This window comes from Bactrocera tryoni, unplaced genomic scaffold (genome assembly GCF_016617805.1).
Source record: "Bactrocera tryoni isolate S06 unplaced genomic scaffold, CSIRO_BtryS06_freeze2 scaffold_11, whole genome shotgun sequence".
NCBI lineage: Eukaryota > Metazoa > Arthropoda > Insecta > Diptera > Tephritidae > Bactrocera > Bactrocera tryoni.
The window spans coordinates 9353390-9358895 of record NW_024395824.1 but is presented as its reverse complement, the minus strand read 5'-3'; positions in this window follow the sequence as shown (position 1 = coordinate 9358895).

Sequence of the window (5506 nt, the reverse complement as noted above, 5' to 3'; positions counted from 1 at the left end):
AGAGGTCCTTCCCGATCCTGACGGAGCTTTTCGTGTTGTTCAACGTCAGTTTACACAGCCGTATTAGTTTGCGGGGATACCAAATTCAGACATCGCGGCATAAAGGCAGCTCCTTTTCGTGCTGTCGAAAGCAGCTTTGAAATCGACGAAGAGGTGGTGTGTCGATTCTCCTTTCACGGGTCTTTTCAAGATTTGGCGCATGGTGAATATCTGGTCGGTTGTTGATTTTCCAGGTCTGAAGCCACACTGATAAGGTCCAATCAGTTTGTTGACGGTGGGCTTTAATCTTTCACACAATACGCTCGATAGAACCTTATATGCGATGTTGAGGAGGCTAATCCCACGGTAGTTGGCGCAGATTGTGGGGTCTCCTTTTTATGGATTGGGCATAGCACACTTAAATTCCAATCGTTGGGCATGCTCTCGTCCGACCATATTTTACAAAGAAGCTGATGCATGCTCCCTATTAGTTCTTCGCCGCCGTGTTTGAATAGCTCGGCCGGTAGTCCGTCGGCCCTGCCGCTTTGTTGTTCTTGAGGCGGGCAATTGCTATTCGAACTTCTTCATGGTCGGGTAATGGAACGTCTGCTCCATCGTCATCGATTGGGAATCGGGTTCTCCTTCTCCTGGTGTTGTGCGTTCACTGCCATTCAGCAGGCTGGAGAAGTGTTCCTCCATAATTTAACTATGCTCTGGGCATCAGTGACTAGATCACCTTTGGGGGTTCTGCAAGAGTATGCTCCGGTCTTGAAACCTTCTGTAAGCCGCCGCATTTTTTCGTAGAATTTTCGAGCATTACCCCTGTCGGCCAGCTTATCAAGCTCTTCGTACTCACGCATTTCGGCCTATTTCTTCTTCTGTCTGCAAATGCGTCTCGCTTCCCTCTTCAACTCTCGGTATCTATCCCATCCCGCACGTGTAGTGGTCGATCGTAACGTTGCGAGGTAGGCAGCCTGTTTTCTCTCCGCTGCGACACGGCACTCTTCGTCGTACCAGCTGTTCTTTTGCACTTTCCGAAAACCAATGGTTTCGGTTGCAGCTGTACGTAAGGAGTTTGAAATGCCGTCCCACAGTTCCCTTATACCGAGTTGTTGACAGAGTGCTCTCCAGAAGGCAGGAGTGCAAGCCGAGTAGAGAATCGTTCGGCTGTCTGTTGTCGATTGCAGCTTCTCGACGTCAGAACCTTCCTTGTGTTTGTTGGCGTGCGTTTTTTTGCTGCACAGAGGCGAGTGCGAATCTTAGCTGCAACAAGATAGTGGTCCGAGTCGATGTTAGGACCTCGGAGCGCACGCACATCTAAAACACTGGAGACGTGTCTTCCATCTATCACAACATGATCGATCTGGTTGGTAGTTTTCGACCCGGAGACAGCCAGGTAGCTTGATGAATCTTCTTGTGCTGGAATCTAGTACTACAGATAACCATATTTCGGGCCCCGGCTTGAAGTCAATCAGCCTCAACCCATTTGAGGGGATGTTTCGTCGTGGAGGCTGAATTACCGACCGTAGTGCCAAATATACCTTCTTTGCCCACCCTGGCGTTAAAGTCGCCAAGCACGATTTTGACATCGTGGCGGGGGCAGCTCTCATAAGCGCGCTCCAAGCGCTCATAGAAGGCATCTTTGGTCGCATCGTCCTTCTCTTCCGTCGGGGCGTGGGCGCAAATTAGCGATATGTTGAAGAACCTCGCTTTGATGCGGATTGTGGCTAGACGTTCATTCACCGGAGTGAATGATAGTACTCGGCGACGAGTCTCTCTCCCACCACGAATCAACACCAAACTTGCGCTCCTTTATATGGCCACTGTAGTAAATGTCACAAGGACCTACTCGTCTCTGTCCTTGTCCGTCCATCGCATTTCTTGGACGGCGGTGATGTCAGCCTTTATTTTTGCGAGGACATCAACCAGCTGGGCAGCGGCACCTTCCCAATTAAGGGTCCGGACATTCCAGGTGCATGCCCTTAAATCGTAGTCCTTATTCCGTTTGCCATGGTCGTCATCAAAGGGGGTCTCTCATCCGAGGCTGTTTTAACGTTTTCATTGGTATTTTTTTTACGTGGCGGGTCCCAAGCCCAGCGCACAACCCTTGTAGGGAATGTTTCGCCTTCTCACTTTAGCTCGCCTTCGAACGGATGTTCTTAGGCTACCCAGAGGATACTTGGTCAAAGACCGGAAGTAGTGAGCTGCTTGAGCCATGTGTAAAAGAATCGTTTCTGGCCACTCCCAAGTGAATGGCGATCAGAGAACTTTCCTCACTTGCGTGAACTTCTACACATGACTCCATTTTTAAAATTTAAAAATGCAAACCTTTTAAATATGGGCCAAGAAGAAATTAAATCTCACCCAACTTTTTGGGCACTCTTATTTTTGGCATAATTATTGCTTTGATTTATGTAATTATCAAAATCCGGCAAAAAATTAAAAAATATAAAAAAAGGAAAATTGAAGGAGGTAATGCCAATATGCTTGAATCTATCACAAAAATGATGAATTAACATCCTAAGCCGAAACTAGGACGTTTCTTTTTTTTAACAAGGGGGGTAGTTAATGCAACCCAAACCCACTAAAATAAACCCCTATCCCATTCATCTCTAGTAGACACATATGTGATGTAAGTCGACACCACATTCATCCATAGGATCAAGCCAACCGCCTATCATAACAAATAGAATTAACGTAAACAAAGAATATTAAAATCCTCAATAGCCAATTTGCAAAGTCATCATAAAATCTATTGGAATACAATTACAAGAAGAACTTGATCACGCAACAAGAAATGCCACAGCCATCCTTTTTGCATGATCAGCATTATAATACTATAAGAACTAAAATTAAGAGATGAATAGGGCAGTTATGAGTTATAAGTTATAAGCGAGAATTATAAGTTATAAGTTAGAACTATAAGTTACTTTTAAAAAAACCCAATAAAGAAAATATAAAATTATTTTGCACTCATATTCAAACAAAATTTAAGTTTTCGTTATAAAATTGATAAATTTTGATTATTATTTCTGTCAGCGATTTCCATTTATTTTTTATGAAACATTGGTTTGTATATTAGGTGACGATATATACTTACTTATATACAATGTATATTATATTTAAAATATGAGTTTGAGTGCATGATAACCGTAAAATATAACCACTTTATATCCAAAACTCATATTTTAAATATAATAATATATATATCGTCCCCTAAAATACAAACCAATGTATCATAAAAAATAAATGGAAATCGCTGACAGATATAATTTAATTTCATATAACTATGAAGGATTTAAAGCATGCACCATATATGGTATGCTATGCATTTCAGGGTTAGATAAACCAAGCAGCTGAAGCATTTATGCAAATTAAAATATAGATTGTTTCACGACAAACGCAACGCCAAACGTAAATTTTAAAGTACAATGGACGCCATTATTTTCCACTGTAGTGCTCCTCAGAAACGTCAAATCAGAGATGTTATTTGCTTTGTTATCTATGCTGAGATCAGTAGCCATACTAAATATACTTAACGGGGCATCTCGACAGGCAAATATATGGCATACTAACTGTCAAATCTATTGCTATTGCCATTGCCAAATCTGTATGTGGGCATTTGTTATCATAACATAATCATTTGCGCAAAGGCGTAGGGTAAGTAGGTTCGAGCTATCTGAAAAATTAAAAAATGACAAAGATCCTTTTTTATAAATGTATTTCTGTGAAAAATAAGAATTCATATTTTTATTGATATTTTGAATTTTGCTTGTGTTATTAAATTTAAGACTTCGTTCCTAACCCATTTTGCATAATTTTTCTGTAAATTAACAATATTAAACTATATATAATTTTTTTTGGAAAAATATTATTTTGAAAATGTACTTTATTTTTACAATATAACACAACTGGAGGAGGGAGTCATGGGTAGAAGTTCACGGAAGTGAGAAAGTTCTCTGATCGCCATTCACTTGGGAGTGGCCAGAAACGATTCTTTTACACATGGCTCAAGCAGCGCACTACTTCCGGTCTTTGACCAAGTATCCTCTGGGTAGCCTAAGAACATCCGTTCGAAGGCGAGCTAATGTGAGAAGGCGAAACATTCCCTGCATAGGGTTGTGCGCTGGGTTTGGGACCCGCCACGTAAAAAACACCTCCAATGAAAAAGAAAGCACAGCCTCGGATGAGAGCCCCCCTTTTGATGACGACCATGGCAAACGAAATAAGGACTACGATTGGAGGGCATGCACCTGGAACGTCCGGACCCTTAATTGGGAAGGTGCCGCTGCCCAGCTGGTTGATGTCCTCGCAAAAATAAAGGCTGACATCACCGCCGTCCAAGAAATGCGATGGACGGGACAAGGACAGAGACGAGTAGGTCCTTGTGACATTTACTACAGTGGCCATATAAAGGAGCGCAAGTTTGGTGTTGGATTCGTGGTGGGAGAGAGACTCCGTCGCCGAGTACTATCATTCACTCCGGTGAATGAACGTCTAGCCACAATCCGCATCAAAGCGAGGTTCTTCAACATATCGCTGATTTGCGCCCACGCCCCGACAGAAGAGAAGGACGATGTGACCAAAGATGCCTTCTATGAGCGCTTGGAGCGCGCTTATGAGAGCTGCCCCGCTACGATGTCAAAATCGTGCTTGGCGACTTTAACGCCAGGGTGGGCAAAGAAGGTATATTTGGCACTACGGTCTGTAAATTCAGCCTCCACAACGAAACATCCCCAAATGGGTTGAGGCTGATTGACTTCGCCGTGGCCCGAAATATGGTCATCTGTAGTAATAGATTCCAGCATAAGAAGATTCATCAAGCTACCTGGCTGTCTCCGGATCGAAAAACTACCAACCAGATCGATATTGTTGTAATAGACTGAAGACACGTCTCCAGTGTTTTAGATGTGCGTGCGCTCCGAGGTCCTAACATCGACTCGGACCACTATCTTGTTGCAGCTAAGATTCGCACTCGCCTCTGTGCAGCAAAAAACGCACGCCAACAAACACAAGGAAGGTTCGACGTCGAGAAGCTGCAATCACAACAGACAACCGATCGATTCTCTACTCGGCTTGCACTCGTGCTCTCTGAGAGCACTCGTCAACAACTCGGTATAAGGGAACTGTGGGACGGCATTTCAAATTCCTCACGTACAGCTGCAACCGAAACCATTGGTTTTCGGAAAGTGCAAAAGAACAGCTGGTACGACGAGGAGTGCCGTGTCGCAGCGGAGAGAAAACAGGCTGCCCACCTCGCAACGTTACGATGGACCACTACACGTGCGGGATGGGATAGATACCGAGAGTTGAAGAGGGAAGCGAGACGCATTTGCAGACAGAAGAAGAAAGAGGCCGAAATGCGTGAGTACGAAGAGCTTGATAAGCTGGCCGACAGAGGTAATGCTCGAAAATTCTACGAAAAAATGCGGCGGCTTACAGAAGGTTTCAAGACCGGAGCATACTCTTGTAGAACCCCCAAAGGTGATCTAGTCACTGATGCCCAGAGCATAGTTAAATTATGGAG